The sequence below is a fragment of the Bubalus bubalis genome, chromosome X (assembly GCF_019923935.1).
Source record: "Bubalus bubalis isolate 160015118507 breed Murrah chromosome X, NDDB_SH_1, whole genome shotgun sequence".
Taxonomy (NCBI): domain Eukaryota; kingdom Metazoa; phylum Chordata; class Mammalia; order Artiodactyla; family Bovidae; genus Bubalus; species Bubalus bubalis.
Genome location: NC_059181.1, coordinates 53,054,176 through 53,076,461, shown reverse-complemented (window position 1 = coordinate 53,076,461; position 22,286 = coordinate 53,054,176).

The window sequence follows — 22,286 nt, the reverse complement described above, 5'->3', positions numbered from 1 at the left end:
GCTTCATCCTTCTCAAGGAGTGAGCTTTTGCAATGCTCATTCTGGTTTCCTGAATTGTCAGCCTCCCCATTTCTTTTGGATCATTCCATCATCTACAAAGTGGGCAGAAGAATGGTTGGAGAATTTAGCCTTCTGGAGATGATCATGGTTCCTGCTGTGGTGGGCAGACCCCTAGGGGCTTCATTCCCTGTAGCAGAAATGTGGAAATCGGCTGAGTTCAGACCCAAGGGTTCTACCATGAAGGAAGCCTAACCTGTCTAGGGCTGGAGCGAGCAGCTGTGAGGAGATAACCCACATCCAAGGTCAGGAGTGGCGGCTGTATTTGGCTGGAGCAGCCATGAAGAGACACCTCACGTCCAAGGTCAGAGAAACCCCAGTAAGATGGTAGGCACAGGAGCAGCTGTGAGGAGATACCCCATGTCCAAGGGCAAAGGAGAAGCCCCAGCAAGACTAGAAGGGACGAATTCACGTTTAGAATCAAACCCCATTCCCGCCAGAGCTGCTCAGAAGGCTCAAACCAACTTCATGTGTACCAGGACCCAGGGACCCCACAGAGACTGAGACAGAACTGTGTTTGAGTGTCTCCTGTGGAGCTACGGCTCAGCAGTGGACTGCCACAGGGACAGGGGCTCTGGGTGCAACAGACTTGGGTATAGCATAAGCCCTCTTGGAGGAGGTCACCATTAACCCCACCATAGAGCTGCCAGAACTTACATAGGACTGGGAAATAGACTCTTGGAGGGCACAACAAAACCTTGTCTGCACCAGGACCCAGGAGAAAGGAGCAGTGGCTCCACGAGAGACTAACCCAGACTTGCCTGGGAGTATCCAGGAGTCTCCAGCAGAGGTGTGGGTCGGCGGTGGCCTGCTTCAGGTTTGGGGGCACTGAGTGCAGCAGTGCATGCATGGAATCATTTGAAGGCAGTCACCATTATCTTCATTACCTCCACCATAGTTCGGCCCCAAGTAAATAGCAGGAAGGCAACACAGCTCCACCCATTGACAGAAAACTGGATTAAAGATTTACTAAGTACGGCTCCGCCCATCAGAACAAGACCCAATTTCCCCCTCAGTCAGTCTCTCCCATCTGGAAGCTTCCATAAGCTTCTTATCCTTTGCCATCAGAGGGCAGACAGACGGAAAATCACAATCACAGAAAACTAACCAATCTAATCACATAGACCACAGCCTTGTCTAACTCAATGAAACTATGAGCTATGCTGTGTAAGGCCACCCAAGACGGACAGGTCATGGTGGAGAGTTCTGACAAAATGTGGTCCACTGGAGAAGGGAATGGCAAACCACTTCAGTATTCTTGCCTTGAGAACCCCATGAACAGTATGAAAAGGCAAAAAGTTAGGACACTGAAAGATGAACTCCCCAGGTTGGTAGGTGCCCAATATTCTACTGGAGATCAATGGAGAAATAACTCTAGAAAGAATGAAGGGATGGAGCCAAAGCAAAAACAACACCCCGTTGTGGATGGGACTGGTGGTGGAAGCAAGGTCCAATGCTGTCAAGAGCAATATTGCATAGGAACCTGGAATCTTAGGTCCATGAATCAAGGCAAATAGGAAGTGGTCAAACAGGAGATGGCAAGACTGAACGTCGATATTTTAGGAATCAGGACTGGAATGGGTGAATTAAACTCAGATGACCATTATATCTTCTACTGTGGGCAAGAATCCCTTAGAAGAAATGGAGTAGCCATCATAGTCAACACAAGAGTCCAAAATGCAGTACTTGGATGCAGTCTCAAAAACAACAGAATGATCTTTGTTCGTGTCCAAGGAAAACCATTCAATATCATGGTAATCCAAGACTATGCCCTGACAAGTAAAGCTGAAGAAGCTGAAGTTGAATGGTTCTATGAAGACCTACAAGACCTTTTAGAACTAACACCCAAAAAAGATGTCCTTTTCATTATAGGGGACTGGAATGCCAAAGTCGGAAGTCAAGAAACACCTGGAGTAACAGGCAAATTTGCTTGGAGCACAGAATGAAGCTGGGCAAAGGCTAATAGAGTTCTGCCCAGAGAACGCACTGGTCACAGCAAACACCATCTTCCAACAACACAAGAGAAGACTCTACACATGGACATCACCAGATGGTCAACACTGAAATCAGATTGATTATATTCTTTGCAGCCAAAGATGGAGAAGCTCTATACAGTCAACAGAAACAAGACCGGGAGCTGACTGTGGCTCAGATCATGAACTCCTTACTGCCAAATTCAGACTTAAATTGAAGAAAGTAGGGAAAACCACTAGACCATTCATGTATGACCTAAATCAAATCCCTTACGATTATACAGTGGAAGTGAGAAATAGATTTAAGGGACTAGATCTGATAGACAGGGTGCCTGATGAACTATGGAATGAGGTTCGTGACATTGTACAGGAGACAGACCATCCCCAATAAAAAGAAAATGCAAAAAAAGCAAAATGGCTGTCTGAGGAGGCCTTACAAATAGCTGAGAAAAGAAGAGAAGTGAAAAGCAAAGGAGAAATGGAAAGATATAAGCATCTGAATGCAGAGTTCCAAAGAATAGCAAGGAGTGATAAGAAAGGGTTTCTCAGTGATCAGTGCAAAGAAATAGAGGAAAATAAAAGACTAGAGATCTCTTCAAGAAAATTAGAGATACCAAGGGAACATTTCATGCAAAGATTGGCTCAATAAAGGACAGAAATGGTATGGACCTAACATAAGCAGAAGATACTAAGAAGAGATGACAAGAATACACAGAAGAACTGCACAAAAAAGATCTTCACAACCCAGATAACCACGATGGTGTGATCATTCATCTAGAGCCAGACATCCTGGAATGTGAAGTCAAGTGGGCATTAGGAAGTATCACTACGAACAAAGGTACTGGAGGTGGTGGAATTCCAGTTGAGCTATTTCAAATCCTCAAAGATGATGCTGTGAAAGTGCTGCACTCAACATGCCAGCAAATTTGGAAAACTCAGCAGTGGCCACAGGACTGGAAAAGGTCAGTTTTCATTACAATCCCAAAGAAAGGCAATGCCAACGAATGCTCAAACTGCAACACAATTGCATTCATCTCACACACTAGCAAAGTAATGCTCAAAATTCTCCAAGCCAGGGTTCAACAGTATGTGAACCATGAACTTCCAGATGTTCAAGCTGGTTTTAGAATAGGCACAGGAACCAGAGATCAAATTGCCAACATCTGCTGGGTCATAAAAAAAGCAAGAGAGTTCCAGAAAAACATCTATTTCTGCTTTATTGACTATGCCAAAGCTTTTGACTGTGTGGATCACAATGAAGTGTGGAAAATTCTGAAAGAGATGGGAATACCAGACCACCTGACCTGCCTCTTGAGAAATCTGTATGCAGGTCAGGAAACAATAGTTAGAACTGGACATGAACAACAAACTGGTTCCAAATAGGGGAAGGAGTACATCACGGTTGTATATTGTCACCCTGTTTATTTAACTTATATGCAGAGTACATCATGAGAAACGCTGGGCTGGAAGAAGCACAAGCTGGAATCAAGGTTGCCAGGAGCAATATCAATAACCTCAGATATGCAGATGGCACCACCCTTATGCCAGAAAGTGAAGAAGAACTAAAGAGCCTCTTGATGAAAGTGAAGGAGGAGAGTGAAAAAGTTGGCTTAAACCTCAGCATTCAAAAAACAATGATCATGGCATCTGGTCCCATAACTTCATGGTAAATAGATGGGGAAACAGTGGCAGACTTTATTTTTTTGGGCTCCAAAATCACTGCAGATGGTGATTGCAGCCATGAAATTAAAAGACGCTTACTCCTTGGAAGGAAAATTATGACCAACCTGCTGCTGCTGCTGCTGCTGCTAAGTCGCTTCAGTCGTGTCCGACTCTGTGCGACCCCAGAGATGGCAGTCCACCAGGCTCCCCGTCCTTGGGATTCTCCAGGCAAGAACACTGGAGTGGGTTGCCATTTCCTTCTGCAATGCATGAAAGTGAAAAGTGAAAGGGAAGTCACTCAGTCATGTCCGACTGTTCGCGACCCCATGGACTGCAGCCTACCAGGCTCCTCCATCCATGGGATTTTCCAGGCAAGAGTACTGGAGTGGGGTGCCATTGCCTTCTCCAATGACCAACCTAGATAGCATATTAAAAACCAGAGACATTACTTTGCCAACAAAGGTCCATCTAGTCAAGGCTATGGTTTTTCCAGTAGTCATGTATGGATGTGGGAGTTGGACTATAAAGAAAGCTGAGCACTGAAGAATTGATGCTTTTGAACTGTGGTGTTGGAGAAGACTCTTGAGAGTCCCTGGGACTGCAAGGAGATTCAACCTGTCCATCCTAAAGGAAATAAGTCCTGAATATTCTTTGGAAGGGTTGATGTTGAAGCTGAAACTCCAGTACTTTGGCCACCTGATGTGAAGAACTGACTCATTTGAAAAGACCCTGATGCTGGGAAAGATTGAAGGCAAGAAGGGAAGGGGATGACAGAGGATGAGATGGTTGGATGGCATCACCGACTCAATGGACATGAATTTGAGAAAACTCCGGGAGTTGGTGATGAACAGGGAGGCCTAGTGTGCTGCAGTCCGTGGTATTTCAAAGAGTCGGACACGACTGAGCGACTGAACTGAACTGAACTTATTCTGTCTAGGGGCTTTGATAACACTGCAGCTGAGGCTGTGAATTGGACACCCTGCCCAGGAGTGGGATGGAGGATGAGACCCAGATTTAGAGGTGTCTGCAGACACCATCAGAGTGAGCTCAGGCTGGGTCAGCTAGGGAGCAGCAGGACCCAACCAAGAGGAGAGAGACAAAAATGCAAGTTTAACCAGCCCCATTCATTGGCAGTGCAGGTCAGTATCACCAGCTGGACCAGGAAAGGAGAGTCATCCTTCTCTAGAAACCACCAAGGATACTGTGAGCAGCATAAGAGTTTCATAAACACCACCCCCCCCCCACTTCTTCCCATTGTCACCCAGGAGATGTGTAAACCATACATACACCTTCCCCACCCTGGAAAGGAGCAGGGAAGTGGGGTGGAAATCTGAGAGACTGAGCATTGCACCAAAACAGACAGTTTTAAATGAACCATTCACATGATAGCGTCAGATTGCACTTACCATGTTAGATATAAATTCAGTGTTGTTGTTGTTGTTGTTTGCCACTTAGTATCCACTCCAGAGAATGGGCACTCATGATAAAGATCAGATCAGATGGGACAGAGAGAATAAGTTAACCAAAGCATCCATGCCATCTGAGAAGTGCAAGTAAATTTGATTACAGCAGACCATTCCCGCCAGTTCCTCCTTTGCCCACCAGTGGGTGTCATGCTCATCAGTCCATGTTTACGGAGATTGGAGCATCCTTGCCTCATCCTCCCCTTTAACTGAGGACAACGTTTTATATCCCATTAAAAGACCCCACCCAAGAGACCCCACCCAAAAAAAATGAGCACAGAAAGAAGAACAAAACAGATATAGAGTAACCAATGAGAGTTGTCACTGCAGGGAGCAGGATCTCCTCAAAGTCATCCTTGCCCCTCATAAGCAATGTCAGGCTCCATTCTCCTTTAACAAACAGCACAGACCCCATTTTCTGAGGCCGGAGACACAGAGCTTGGCTTCAGAAAATGGTTGTAGTGCTGTTTACTGCTGGAGAAAATCACAGAACCACACATTAGAGCCACTGTGATTTCATAGTCTTCTATGTATTTCATAGTCTCCTGGTATCTCAGTGCTGTACAGAATGGTTTCCTTGTGACTCCCTTCCTCCTTCAGTCCCTTTTGAAGGTTCCTAAGGTTTCATCTCTCTCTTTGAATTCTCTACCATACATCTGTCCCTTCTCTCTTGGCCAAAGCCTATTTCCCATTCTCAAGTGAGATCCAAGCATGCAGAGAGGGGGAAGGAGTAGTGCCTCAGTGCTGGACAGGGTTGTGGGATCCTGTTGTCTTGGCAATATTCTTCTGCTCATCCTCAGTGGTACACTCAGCTCAGGCAACACCCCAGCTGGAAGGACCAGGACAGATGGAAAACTCTTCTCTCCTTCTCTCTCTCTTTCTGAGACCAGAGGAGAAACACTGGTGTTGGTTACCAGGGAAACTGAATCCTAATCCATCTGACTCAAGAGAAGAAACCAATGAAGGAGTGGAAACTAAGACACAGGATATACTGTGGGAGGTCTCTCACAGACATGGAATATGATTCTCAATAAATGTGCTTGTCCCAAGGTCCTGTGCACACCCAGACACATGCAAACATGTGTACTCACAAGCACCCCTTCCAGCCCAAAGCAGCACAGTAACTCTAACATAAGGTACAGAAAGGGGAGGCAGGGGGTGCAGCAATGATGTGGAAGTGGAGGCAGAAATCGGGCCATGAAAGGCTGACTTTTATTTTTATAATTATTACCTGCCCATTCTTTCAAGGCTTATTTTGACATTTGCATTTCATTTAGATCCATTTGTGCAACTACTTACTTAGAACAAACAATGCTAAGTCACATTCACCTAAAAGAATATGTAGCCTCATTTGAAAAAAAAATAACCACAATAGTGCATCACTGATACTGTGATAATGTTATCTTATGAATCAGCTCTGGATTTAAGCAGATGAACACCATCATGGGAGGTCAGTTGAATAAGTTGCCTTTCATTTAGAGAAACTTAGAACAAGACAGCACAGATCCTCTCTCCAGGGCTGGAAATTTACCTGTGATAAATCAAGTGGAGAAATAGATGGAGGTACAGTGGTACAATACAAGAGGAGGTTTATCCTGCATATGAAAAACTGTCTCCTAAATTGAACTGTACTTTTAAATAAAACTTTAGATACTATTTTTCCTGCTCTGTGATTTATATTGAGTTAAAAAGCACCACTCAAATGGCCATGTAGAGCTACATCACTTGTGAATGTTCTAGTATTTTGGTGTTGGTCAGTGGGGAGAATCCCAGTGATCCAGCAGCTAGAGATATGCATAAAAAGTATAGTTTCATCTGAAAGCTCTCGTTTATAAGCTTGTGATAAACATGTCACAGAATGCCAAAAGAGGCAATCAATCCCAGAGGAGAAGACAGAGGACCAGAATTCTGAAATAGAAAGAAAGTTCCTTAAGAGCATCTCTTACCCTGCCTCACAGGATAGTGCTGAAGCTATTTAATGGGATGTGGACTGTAGTTCATGGCCTACTGAAGCTCTAGAAACATGTTTCTTGGGTGGAAAGATAGATGAAGTCATGATTTCCCATGCATGGATGTTCAGGTGGACAGATGGATGGATGGATGCGCTGAGACAAGTTTACATAGTTTCCGTGGGGGGTCACTTTGCTGTTACAAAAGACTGAGATTTTCACAATAGAAGGGAGCCTGAGATCTTTCAGAGCATGCCTTTTGACAGTGACAACCATTCTAAGGACAATAGAATCAGCAACTATTCGGAGCCCTATCTTAAGCCAGTACTGACAATGTTGTAGAGGCATCTATGACATAATAGGCGTGCTGTACAGCTAAGTGGTCACACCTATAGGCTTTGGATTCAGAAAGAACAGGGTATCACTATTTCTAATTTGAACATTTGCATTTCATTTAGCTCTATTTACAGCTACTTATTTAAAACAAACTATGCTATGTCACCTTCACCTGAAAGTTTTTTCCTGATTTTTTTATTGTGTTAAAATATATATAATAAAATTTATCATTTTAAGCATGTTAATTGAACAATTCAGTGGCATTAAGTACACTCACATTATTGTGCAAAAATCACCACTATCCATCTCCAGAGTTTTTGTCATTCCAAACTCTGAATGCTTTCTTTGTAATTATTAATTTATGGTTCAGTGAGAGATTTTAAATAGGAACCTGGACATTTTGAGTATTGTGGTATGAGATTCCAGATTTTTAAAATCTTGGACTTTAGTAGATTGCTGCCTCATTACTTCCAGCTTGGTGTGGGTGTTTAGGTTCTTACCTTGGCTTTGCAGAGGTGGGCATAGAATACACATTCTTTTAAGTTTGGTGTATGTGTGTGTGTGTCTGTGGTGTTTGGCTGAAATACAACTGATAATTGTCAAAAAGTTTTCTGTCACTAAGGTGACTTTTTTCCCTTCTTCTTTGTCTTCCCAAGTACCCAGAACAGGATATATAAACCAAAAAGAAAACTTAAGGAACCCACCACAACCATATTCATCATTGGCTTCTGAGAGTTCTTATCAGTTTACTACTTTCTTCTCTTAAACTTTCAGAATCCTCTTAGGCATATTTTATATATAATTTGCAGCATTTTTAGTAATACTTAGTGACAAGAATAGGAAAAAATACATTGACTTCAAGAAGTGGAAGGTTTTGTCCTGAAAAAATTTAAAAACTTTTTAAAGTTTTTTTTTATTTTCCAAAATGGATGGGAGGGGGAGATACTAACTAGGAGGAGGTGAATCAAACTTTGTGGCAGCAATTCTATTTTCCTGGATAGTCAAGTCAACACACCGGCCAGCAATATGAAATCCTTTCTTGCCTGCTTAGTCAGGAAGAGCCCTAAATGCCAGGTGGCACAAGCTCAGCTTTTCCAGTTCAGTGGACCCACTACCAAGTCATCTGGTGGAAATTTTCATCCCTTAAATAATAAAACCTAAGCAGAGCCCACTATCATGAGGATTAGAACGAAATGTTTTGAGGGTGGTTCTACCAGTTCCCTGCCTCTACCTTTTTCTTCTCCTTGATTTTCCTTCTATGGGAGAGGTAGGCCTGTTTACTGTTCCCTGGATTAATTGATTAGGATTTCATTTTGTCACCACTATTAGCTAATCATTTTATCACTTTAATATTCTCCAATGCAAAATGTTAATTAATTGGAATCCAACTGCAAATAATATATCTCTTCATATATAGTGTAAGGACCTTACAACAGTATATTCCCAGTTCATCCCTGTCATGCTTTTTCCTATGAAATTTGCTCAAGTGCACACACAGGCTCAGGGACAAAATCCCTCCTTTCAAAGTGTGTTTTCCCAACTGGGCCCTGAGTCGAGTATTTACCGGGCTATATCATCATCCTATTAGGTGCGTGGTACTGTTACTCCTGTCAGAACTGCAAACACAATTATTTTCCATTCTTCCTAGAAATTTTCCAACCATGTCTTATATGTTGTTATGCATCCATTGGATCATAGAAAAAGTGAGAGATTTCCAGAAAAACATCTACTTTTGCTTCATTGACTACACTAAAGCCTTTGACTGTGTGGATCACAACAAATTGTGGAAAATTGTTAAAGAGATGGGAACACCAGAACACTTTACCTGCCTCCTGAGAAACCGGTGTACAGGTCAAACAGCAACAGTTAGAACTGGACATGGAACAATGGACTGGTTCAAAATTGGGAAAGGAGTATGTCAAGGCTATATATTGCCATCCTGCCTATTTAACTTACATGCAGAGTACATCATGTGAAATGCCAGGCTGGATGAAGCACAAGCTAAAATCAAGATTGCTGGCAGAAATACCAATAAGCTGAGATATGCAGATGACACCACCCTTATGGCAGAAAGCAAAGAGGAACTAAAGAACCTCTTGATGAAGGTGAAAGAGGAAAGTGAAAAACTGGCTTAAAACTCAACATTCAGAAAACTAAGATCATGGCATCTGGGTCCCACCACTTCATGGCAAATAAATGGGGAAGCAATGGAAACAGTGACAGTGTTTCTTTTCTTGGGCTCCAAAATCACTGCAGATGGTGACTGCAGCCATGAAATTAAAAGATGCCTCCCCCTTGGAAGAAAAGCTATGACAAACCTAGACAGTGCATTAAAAAGCAGAGACATTACTTTGCTGCAAAAATCCGTCTAGTCAAAGCTTTGGTTTTTCCAGTAGTCATGTACAGATGCGAGAGTTGGACCATAAAGAAGGCTGAGTGCTGAAGAATTGGTACTTTTGAACTGTGATGTTGGAGAAGACTTTTGGGAATCCCTTGGACTGCAAGGAGATCCAACCAGTCCATCCTAAAGGAAATCAACCCTGAATATTCATTAGAAGGACTGATGCTGCTGAAGTTGCAGCTCCAATACTTTGGCTGCCTGATGCGAAGAACTGACTCATTGGAAAAGACCCTGATGCTGAGAAAGATTGAAGGCAGGAGGAGAAGAGGATGACAGAGGAAGAGATGGTTGAATGGCATCACCGACTCCATGGACATGAGTTTGAGCAAACTCCGAGAGATGGTGAAGGACAGGGAAACCTGATGTGCTGCTGTCCATGGGGTTGCAAAGAGTTGGATACGACTAAGCGACTGGAACAATAACAACACGTAACAAAACTATTATTTAAATAGATAAAATGTTTGTGAAGCATTATTTACATGAGTGATTTCATTTAACCCTCCTGCATACCTTTGAAGTAGATGCAAGACAGAACAACAAGGGAGAGTTTGAGACAGAGTGAGCCATTGGAACAGCAGCCATACCAGCCAGGCAGGGTGGATCCCCTTTCCTGTGTTGCTACCTGTTAGAAGCAGAAATTCCCTCTCACAAGTGTGAATCCTTGAGTGATAGTGCCAGTGAACTCAGTTTAAATGCTCAAGATGCCATTCTTGTTTGTATGGAGGAGAGGTCCTAAACTGAGAGGATCTGATGTCTGCTGTTCTTATTGCAGTACCCTAACCAGTAACCTGTTATGTCCCAGACCACCAAGATTACATCCTCCTATAACTGACCCACCCAGAATCCTCCAATTCTAGTCCAGATCCAGCCATCCAGGAAGAATGAAGCAAAGAGAGGTTTTTGCTGTGATTATTGATGTTGCTGTGGCTTCAGATATTGGACTAGAGAAGTATTTCAGTATCTCAGTATCAAAGTCCCTGGAATGGTTCACTATGCTAGTTAGGTTCATTATCTCATCCTCACGTTCATCTGGTTTTGGCTCCTCAACCAGGATCTAGAGGACTATGAGTAGGAAACCAGAATAAAATATTTTCCCCCACTGGTTCTAGCTGTCCTTGGCCACCCTTGTCTCTAGATGTTACTTCTATGACAAGGAGTCAGTCTCACTCACATCTTCCGTGCCTTTTGTGTTCAAAAAATATTCTACAGGGCTTTTTCTCTCCTTTTTCAGGGAGAAGAAACTAGTTTTTCATCTTGATGAACTTGTCAGCTCCATATTGGGGATAATGCTGTCTTCCCTTTGAAGGGGAGTTGCTGCTAAGTGGCTTTAGTCGTGTCCGACTCTGTGCGACCCCAGAGACGGCAGCCCACCAGGCTCCCCTGTCCCTGGGATTCTCCAGGCAAGAACATTGGAGTGGGTTGCCATTTCCTTCTCCAATGCATGAAAGTGAAAAGTGAAAGTGAAGTTGCTCAGTCGTGTCCGACCCTCAGCGACCCCATGGACTGCAGCCTACCAGGCTCCTCCATCCATGGGATTTCCCAGACAAGACTACTGGAGTGGGGTGCCATTGCCTTCTCTGTTGAAGGGGAGTGGGGTTTCCTAAAAATTAATAAAATCAAACTTTCTATAAGTTGTATGATATTGGTGTTCTAAATAAATATTCAGATTCTAGATTCTGCTCTAAAGTTTTAATTCACTAAAATAATTGAATTGCTTGAAATTAATGTGTCCTAAATATAAGGGCGTTTCCACTGAAGATGAGAAATTAAAAGAAATCATTGAAAGGTGGAAGAAAGATATAATATGACTGAATAACTGAACCAAATCTAAAACCAGGCATAGGACAGGAATTATTTTAGAGGCAGGCAGGTGATACACTCTCCCCACAGTGGGAATCAAAGATTCCTCCCTACGATGGGGAACACTGGCATGCTGTTGCTTCTGCTCTTAGCTGAGATATTTGAGATGCCAGTCCTTGTGCACAGGTGCTCCTTTGTGAGATGATATGAAGAGAATTCTCACACCTGCTCCATAGGAACTAGAGCATCATTAAGTTATGTACAAATTATGTTAGGGTTTAGATGTGTATCTTTACTTTTATGGTACAAAATGGTTTATTTTGACTGGTTTTTAGTAGAGTTCTCTGATGGGCATTCAAACCAGATCATCACATTCTGATGGAATGACTAGTTTTGTGCAGAGTCAATATCCTTTCTGTTTTTCTCCCCAGAACTATGGTCTAGTAAATGACAGTGAATACTACTTAAGCAATAGAAATAACTCTAAAACATGTAAGTCATGGTGGACTATAGACTGCCTTTGTGATCTTCTCAGAGAGACAGGGAGTCAAATAAACCTTGCGAGATTTGATCCCTCACATCAAGAAGAGAGGAGTTTTAAATGGGTTTTATTACTTGATAAGCCATTTTTTTTTCTCCTGTAGTAGTGGGATTTCTTTTTAAAAGCAATGGTTTAGGTTTCATTCACGCCCTTCTCTCAGATAAAGTAGACTTCCTGATCTTCCTCTCTCTCCTTCTTCTCATTACTAGGTCCAGTATCTTGATCTCACAGTGGCTTCTCTCTCTGTCCTGAGCTCTCTGCCTTTAGCTTGGCTGTTACTGGACTACCTCCTATAACTTTCACACTTCCTGTTCTGGATGTCTGTGATGCAGGATGAGTTCAGGTCCAAACCCAAGGGTCCTGCTAGGTTAAATCAGCCTTTGGCCTTCATTCATGGAAGCCTGCCTGAAGCCTTGGCCCCACAGGAGGTCTTGGCATGACCAGTCATAGCTCAGCCACCAACTGTTCTCATTACAGCAATTCCCGTCTCTGCCAGCAGGGGTGTCTCATCTCCAAGACTGGGAAAGTGCCCGAGAACACAGAAGAGGGACAGAGACTAAACATTCACTCCTGAGAAGGTCACAGGCCTCTGGGTATTTGAGCCAGGCCTGGGTGTCCCTTGGAGCCTCCCTCTCTGTGTGTGGACATCTGGGGGCAGCCTAAGGTCAGCTCTGCCTCTTGCTCCTGGGGGATCCTGGTCTAAGCTCAGGGTCTTCTGCAGATGGACTTCCTCTCCCTCCAGCTCTTCTTCCTCCTACCAAAAGCTCGTTTCCATGATTAAAAGGAAGTTTTCATATTTTTAATTTTCTTTTTCTCATTGAAAGTTTGCATTATCCCCACAAGATGAGAACTGGCTCTGGGGTCTGGACCCTAGAGCAGATTGGGCTACAGCCTGAGGCCCAACCATGGATGCTGAAGGCACTGGGGGAAGCCCAACAGAGCCTGGGGTTTAGGTTTAGCCCCCAAGTCCCTGTTCAGATACTTGCCAGCTGCCAGCTCTGACTCCACCCCTCTAGTCCCCTTCCCTGGCCCAGAAGGCCTGCCTGGGTCTAGAACCCCTGGCTGGTGGAAGTAGATGCACAAGGGCTTCTAGTCTGTGGAGATACAGACCTGGAGGGGGAAGCAGCAGAAAAGCTCTATGTGGCCTGAGGACATGCCCTGCTGTAGGGCGAGGACCACAACCCACAACCTGCCTTCTGACCCGCTGTGGGTCCTCAGGCCCAGCCCCTGCCCTCTCTGGGCCTGTCTCCTCACCTGAACAGTGGGCACAATTATTAATACACTCCCAGCATGCAGGCGGTGTTCATGAAAGGAGGGGAATCTGAAGAGATGAGAGAGCAGATTTGCCAAAAAGGAGGAGGAGAGGGCAGAGCTGGTGGGGAAGGACCAACACAGCCACCACAGGCCTGGCCTGGGACTGCCTTCCTGGAAGCTCAGTCAGGCAGATGGGGAAGCTCTGATATCAGAACCCCAGGCCAGGACCTGGTAAGGCCCTCCCTGGAGTGCTTTGGAGCAGCCAGTCACCTGTGTCACAGGCTCCTTCCTCTTTGTCCTCATCTCTGCCCTCAGGAGTGCAAAGACTCAGGGAGCTCCCTGCCCCAAAGGTTACTGGGACCCATCTGCAGTCATTAGGGACATTAGTCATAATTACCACAGCCTGTGAGGAACACTCTTGTAACTTACCAAACAGTGGCTCACTGTTTGGTAAGTTTTGAAGTGATTTTGATGGTGTGCCATCATTTATGAGAGCCAGAGTGTACTCTGCTGCTGCTGCTGCTGCTGCGTCGCATCAGTTGTATCCGACTCTGTGCGACCCCATAGATGGCAGCCCACCAGGATCCCCCGTCCCTGGGATTCTCCAGGCAAGAACACTGGAGTGGGTTGTCATTTCCTGCTCCAATGCATGAAAGTGAAAAGTGAAAGTGAAGTCACTCAGTCATGTCCAACTCTTAGTGACCCCATGGACTGCAGCCCACCAGGCTCCTCCGTCCATGGGATTTTCCAGGCAAGAGTACTGGAGTGGGGTGCCATTGCCTTCTTCCAGAGTGTATTCAGTCATTCTCTATTGAATGGTTAGGTAGTGTTTGATTTACTGTTTTTTCATCTTATACTGGGCTTCCTGCATAGCTCAGTTGTTAAAGAATCCGCCTGCCATGCAGGAGACCCTGGTTTGATTCCTGGGTCAGGAAGATCCGCTGGAGAACGGATAGGCTACTCACTCTAGTGTTCTTGGGCTTCCCTTGTGTCTCAGCTGGTAAAGAATCTGGCTGCAATGTGAGAGACCTGGATTCAATCCCTGGGTTGGGAAGATCCCCTGGAAAAGGGAAAGGCTACCCACTCCATATTCTGGCCTGGAGAATTCCATGGACTGTATAGTCCATGGGGTCACAAAGAGTTGGACATGACTGAGTGGCTTTCACTTTCACTTTCATGTTACAGACTGGGGTGAGCATTCTTGCACATACATGTAAACCTGGGAGAGATGCAGGAATGTTCATGTAGTAAAACTATTCTTAATAGTAAAAAATCTAGAAACAAGCCAGTTATACATCAACAGGCAAATGAATAAATAGTTCATATTCATACCTTGGAAAATACATAGCTATGAGAAATAAGGAACCAACACAGAGATGTTATGTTAAATAAAAGAAACCAGATATAAGAGTACATGTGACATAAGTCTTTATATGTGTTAAAAACAAACAAAACTAATGCTTAGGCATACACACACTTCCTTGGAGAGGGTAATGACAACCCACTTCAGTGTTCTTGCCTGGAGGATCCCATGGACAGAGGAGCCTACACACACTTGTGTTGAAGTTTTATAGAAAGGAAGGCTTCTCACCTGATTGGAAAATTTAGCAAATAATTTTAGCCATCATACACTGAAATTGACATTTTAGGGTGTACAGTTCTATGGATTTTAACACATGCACTGATTTGTATAACTACCACCAGTTCGCACAGAACTGTTCTATTAATCCAAATCACTCCTTTTTGCAGCCACGTTATACTCACACCCTCTTCCCATTCCTATACCCCTGAAACCATTCATCTGATTTCCATCACTACACCTTGTCTTTTTAAGAATGTCATGTAAATGGAGTAATACAGCCTGTAATATTTTGTGACTGACTTCTTCAACTCACCATAATGCCTTTGAGTTTCATCCAAGTTGTTAAATTCATTTTTAATTGCTGACTAATATTCCATTATATGGATGTAGCACAGTTTGTTTATCCATTCATTCACTGAAGGACATTTGTGTCCTTTCAAGTTTTGATGATTACAAATAGAGCTGCCGTAAACATTTGTGCATGGTGTCTGTGTGATCATACACTTTCATATCTCTAGGGCATGTCCAATTTTTCTAACTCTGTTTATTGAAAAGATTATCCTTTCCCCTGTTGAATTGCCCTCATGAATATGGCAAATTGATATTTTACAAAGTTGTGTCTGTCCCTCTGTGTGTTTAGCTCTTGGCTATATACCACACTGTCAAGATTCAGTTCGGTTCAGTTCAGTAGCTCAGTCATGTCTGACTCTTTGTGACCCCATGGACTGCAGCACACCAGGCCTCCCTGTCCATCACCAACTCCTGGAGTTTACTCAAACTCATGTCCATTGAGTCAGTGATGCCATCCAACCATCTCATCCTCTGCCGTCCCCTTCTCCTCCTGCCTTCAATCTTTCCCAGAATCAGGGTCTTTTCAAATGAGTCAGTTCTTTGCATCAGGTGGCGAAAGTATTACTCTAGAATTATTATAGCAGTTCTTAAAATCCATGTTTTCCCTCCAATTTTGTCCTTTATCAAAATTATTTTGGCTATTCTAGTTCCTTTGCCTTTCAACTTAAATTTATCATTAATTAATCTGTACCTACAAAAACTTTTGCTGGGGTTCTTATTGAAATTGCATTAAGTCTATAGATCTATTTGGGGACAATTAAAATCTTAACTATATTTAATCTATTGGCCCATGAACACAGTGATAGGTCATAGTTTTCTTTCCCTGTACCGTTCTTATCTCATTTTGGTATTAAGATAATGCTGGCTTAACAAAATGACTTGGGAAGTGTTCCCTGTCTTCTATTTTCTTGAAGAAATTATGCAAAAGTACTCTTTTGTGCATGCTTAGTCACTCAGTCATGTCCAACTTTTTGCCACTCCATGGATTGTAGCCCACCAGGCTTCACTATCCATGAGATTTTTCAGGCAAGAATACTGGAGTGTGTTTCCATTTCCTCTTCCAGAGGATCTTCCCTACCCAGGGATCAAACCTGTGACTCCTGTGTCTCCTGCATTGGCAGGCAGATTATTTACTGTTGCACCACCTGGGAAGGTCAAAATTACCCTTGTTTCATCTTAAACATTTGATAAGTATACAGTATAGGATTAACTTAGCGAGGCTGGTTTGTGCATACTCACAAACTCCAAAGAAATTTGGCCCTCCCCTTTGCCTAGGTAGTAATCTCTAAGACCTTAGAATATACTACCTGATAAGAGTGTCTTTGTTTACATAGGGGTGTTAGGCCACACCAGATAATCCATGCTAACAATATGCTTTATGGTGGAGGCCTTGGGTCATATGGTATAAGCATAACCTATGGAAGGGATGGAGACTCAGGTCAGTCATGCATGCTATGAGATGTGCGTATGTGACCTACTCCCAATAAATATCCTAGACACCAAGGTCCAGGTGAATTTTCCTGGTTGGCAATACTTTACGCATGTTGTCACACTTCCTTGCTGGGGGAACTAAGCATTGTTCGCACAAATCCACTGAAGCAGACAACTGGAATTTTGTGCCTGGTCTCTCCTGAACTCTGCTGTATTTTTAACTATTTTTTTGAAAAATATTTTTTAACTATTATTTTGCTATAATAAGCCATAACTATTGGTCATGCTCACGGTGCCCACAGGTTACATCTCCACAGTGCTCTTAGCACTGTATGGAGAGCTTCCCGCGCTTCCGATGGCACAGTGAGCTAGGGTTTCTTTATTTTTATCTACAGAAGATTCAGGGAGCTTCCCGAGTGATAGTACTAGGTATTGGCTGATTGTGTCCAATCTTAGGCCGTCTCGCTTTACAATCATTTGTATTTGATTTCTGTTGGGGCGTGCTGTGTCTTCACGGCCGTGCAAGTTGTTCTCCATGGGGGCAAGTTGTTCTCTCTCTGTGGAGAGAGGGGGCCGCTCTACGGTCGTGCGTCTGGGCTTCTCGTGGCTGTGGTTCCTCTTGGGGCGCGGGGGCACTGGGGCACGTGGGCTTCAGTGGCTGCTGGGTGTGGGCTCGACACTCGCAGCGGCCAGGATCTAGAACACAGACTCCATCACCGAGGCATATGGGCAGCGTGTGGGCTCTTCCCGGACCGGGGGTGAAACCCATGTCTCCTGCCTGGGCACGGGGTGGTTTGCCACGGGGCCCCCGGGGAAGCCCCGGTCCCGAACTCGAGGCGGATCTCTTGACGTCACCGCTTTTTCTTGGAGGGTTTCGAAACGATCGGGCCAGGGAAAAGGACACAACCTGTACGTCCTTTCAATGGGATCCCTGAGGCCAGGAGGAGCCGTGCAGACGCCGATGAGGGAGGAAGGGGATGATGTTGCCTTTTGGTACGGTGAGGATCGGACTCGCAGTCCACACTCCTGTTCCCACCGCTCCCCTCCGTGAACTGGAGTTCGAATCTAGATGGGCCTCTGAGCACACACCTGGCTGGGTTCCATCATGCTGGGTTGACCTTTGGTTCTCACAAACCGGCACGCTTGCTGCTTCTCGAAGTGTCCTGGAAAAGAAGACATCGGATTCTGTATTAGATCAGCTTCTTTGATGAGCGACGGCACGACAGCCACAACAAGTGGGATGGATAAACACAAACGTTGGTTTCTTTTGGACTATGAGCCCACCTCTGTGTGTGTGTGTGGGGGGGGGGAGGTGAGAGAGAGAGAGAGAGAGAGAGAGATGCCTTTGTGGTTCTAAAGCAAGAAGCACTGAGGAGTGAAGACATTCTTGAACGAACATATTTTCCTTCATTTCAGTAGTGATGGTCCAATGATTTGGAGGATGACATTTAATGTTTCAGGGTAGATGATTTTAGAAGGCTGTGAAGGGACTTCCCTGCCTGGTGGTCCAGTGGTGAAGAATCCACCTGCTGATGAGGCAAGGGACAGGGTGTTTTCGATCGATCCCTGATCCGGGAAGATGCCGCAATGGTACCCCACTCCAGTACTCTTGCCTGGAAAATCCCATGGATGGAGGAGCCTGGTAGGCTGCAGTCCATGGGGTCGCTAAGAGTCAGACACGACTGAGCGACTTCACTTTCACTTTTCACTTTCATGCATTGGAGAAGGAAATGGCAACCCACTCCAGTGTTCTTGCCTGGAGAATCCCAGGGACGGGGGAGCCTGGTGGGCTGCCATCTCTGGGGTTGCAAAGAATCGGACACAACTGAAGCGACTTAGTAGTAGTAGTAGTATTGGTATTATAGTTTGTCTGAGTTTTGTGACTCCATTTGAAGCATTACTAAGCCTGAGGGTATCTCCCAGCTATAGTCCTCAGTAGGTCCCCAAATAAAACTGAACTCACAGCTTTCACCTTGTGCTTTTTTTTTTTCCAGTTGACAGTTTTGACAACCAAAGAGGGGGGCCAGAGCAGACCCCTCTTTTGCCTGAACTCTGTAAGGATCTAGAAACTTGGGACCAACAGAAGTCTCTTGTGCCTGTCCATCTCCCTGGAGAGTCCAGGCAAATTTTGGTGAGTCTCTCCTGGTTCTTGGATCTCCCAATTCTTAGTTGATGATCCTGAGTTTTATTTTGTAGTCTATGACAGATTCCCTGGAGGAAAAAAGTGGCCACCAACTCCAGTATTCCTGCCTGGAAATTTCCATGGACAGAGAAGCCTGGTGGGCTACAGTCCATGGGGTGGCAAAGAGTTGAACATGACTGAGTAACTGAATACACAGGCACTGACAGGCACCTGAGAGATAGGAGGGGTTGGTTTTCCAGGAATTAGGTCACCACTCACTTTTTGACATTTTATGGTTGGTCTTGGACTGTCATGGTGCTTGTGGGCATCTCATTTATCTTGTGATGTGTTACAGTGAACATATACTAAGGCTCAAGGTCTAGAGGAAGCTGACTCATCCACCATCTTGGATGTAGCTTATTCTAACCAGTTTATGTCATGTTCTTGGGCTTTGTCATTCTTTTAGTGTTTGTGCCATTTCCCTCTTCCTATCTCATTCCCCCTCAGAGATTTTACTCCCATAATCTTATTGGAAGCAGAGGGAGGATGGTCTGTATTCTATAGCTGCTTCAGGGCTAAATGCGGCCATCAACTCTGCCTGTCAGGGAGTTAAAATCTCTGGATTCCTGATCTAAGGGCTTCAAGGGTATGACAGTGCCTTGTTTTAGTTGGTATGGGCTACAATCCTGGAATCTTCCCATAGCCATTATCCTGATGTTGTAACTGCTTCTGTAGCCCTCTACTGCATCTTCTTGGAGATGAAGCTCTTTTGTAACAGTATCAGAGTACAATAGTTGTTGCTGTTGCTGCTTAGTCACTAAGTCATGTTCAACTCTTTGCAACAACATGGACTACAGCACGCCAGGCTTCCCTGTCCTTCACTGTCTCCTGGAGTTTGCTCAAATTCATGTCTATTGAGTTGGTGATGCTATCTGAACCTTGCACCCTCTGCCACCCACTTCTACTTTTTGCCTTCTATCTTTCCCAGCATCAGGGTATTTTCCAAAGAGTCAGCTCTTCACATCCGATAGCCAAAGTATTGGAGCTGCAACTTCAGCATCAGTCCTTCCAATGAATATTCAGGGTTGATTTCCTTTAGGATTGACTGGTTTGATCTCCTTGGAGTCCAAGGGACACAAAAGAGTCTCCTCCAGAACCACAATTTGAAAGCATCAATTGTTCAGCACTCAGTCTTCTTTACAGCCCAACCCTCACATTCATACACGACTACTGGAAAAACCATAGCTTTGAATATACGGACCTTTGTCAGCAAAGAGATGTCTCGGCTTTTTAATACATATAGTGTCTAAGTTTGTCATAACTTTTCTTCCAAGGAGCAAGTGTCTTTTAATTTCAAGGCTGCAGTTACCATCCGCAGTGATTTTGGAGCCCAAAGAAAGGAAATATGTCACAGTTTCCACTTTATCCCCTTCTATTTGCTGTGAGGTGATGGGACCAAATGCCATGATCTGACTTTTTGCATGTTGAGTTTTAAGCCAGCTTTTCACTCTCCTCTTTCAGCCTCATCAAGAGGCTTTTTAGTTCCTCTTTGCTTTCTGCCGTTATAGTGGTATCATTTGCATATCTGAGGCTGTTGAGATTATTCCCAGCAATCTAGATTCTAGCTGTGCTTCATCCAGCCCAGCATTTCACATGATGTACTCTGCCTATAAGTTAAATAAGCAGGGTGACGATGTACAGCTGTGTCATACTGCTTTTTCAGTTTTGAACCAGTCTGTGATTCTATGTCCAGTTCTAATAGTTGCTTCTTGCCCTGCATACAGGTTGCTCAGGAGACAGGCAAGGTGGTCTGGTTCTCCCATCTCTTTAAGAATTTTCCACAGTTTGTTGTGAACCACACAGTCAGACTTTAGCATAGTCAATGAAGCAAATGTTTTTCTGGAGTTCCCTTGCTTTCTCTATGACACAACGAATGTTGGCAATTTGATCGCTGGTTCCTCTGCCTTTACTATACCTGGCCTATACATCTGGAGGTGTTATTTCTTCACTCTTCTCTGAAAACAACACCCAGTTGTGGATGTAACTGGTGATGGAAGTAAAGTCTGATGCTGTAAAGAACAATATTGCATAAGAACCTGGAATGTTAGGTCCATGGGTCAAACAGGAGATGGCAAGAGTGAATATCAACATTTTAGGAAGCAGTGAACTAAAATGGACTGGAATGGGCGAATTTAGCTCAGATGACCATTATATCTACTACTATGGGCAAGAACCCCTTAGCAGAAATGGAGTAGCCAGCATAATCAACAAAAGAGTACAAAATGCAGTACTTGGGCGCAATCTCAAAAATGACAGAATGATCTCTGTTCATTTCCAAGGCAAACCATTCAGTATCATAGTAATCCAAGTCTATGCCCCAAAAGTAATGCTAAAGAAGCTGAATTTGAATGGTTATATAAAGACCTTGGTGAAGGAAATGGCAACCCACTCCAGTACTCTTGCCTGGAAAATCTCATGGATGGAGGAGCCTGGTAGGCTACAGTCCATGGGGTTGCAAAGAGTCAGACATGACTGAGCGACTTCACTTTCACTTTAATAAAGACCTACAAGACCTTATAGAACTAACATCCAAAAAAGATGTCCTTTACATTATAGGGGACTGGAACAAAAAAGTAGGAAGACATTACCAAGACATATGTACTCTAAGACATACCTGGAGTAACAGGCAATTTGGCCTTAGAGTACAAAATGAAGCAGGACAAAGCCTAACAGAGTTTTGCCAAGAGAACGCACTGGTCATCGCAAACACCTTCTTCCAACAACACAAGAGAAGACTCTACACATGGACATCATCAGATGGTCAATACCGAAATCAGATTGATTATATTCTTTGAAGCCAAAGATGGAGAAGCTTTATACAGTCAGCAAAAACAAGACAGGGAGTTGACTGTGACTCAGATCATGAACTCCGTATTGCCAAACTCAGACTTAAATTGAAGAAGGTAGGGAAAACCACTAGACCATTCAAGTATGACCTAAATCAAATCCCTTACAATTATACAGTGGAAGTGACAAATAGAATCAAGGGATTAGATCTGATAGACAGCGTGCCTGAAGAACCATGGACAGAGGTTCATGACATTGTACAGGAGGCAATGATCAAGACCATCCCCAAGAAAAAGAAATGCAAAATGGTTGTCTGAGAAGGTCTTACTAATAGCTGAGAAAAGAAGAGAAGCTAAAGGCAAAGGAGAAAAGGAAAGATATACCCATTTGAATGCAGAGTTCCAAAGTACAGCAAGGAGAGATAAGAAAGCCATCCTCAGTGATCAATGCAAATAAATAGAGGAAAACAACAGAATGGGAAAGACTAGAGATCTCTTCAAGAAAATTAGAGATACCA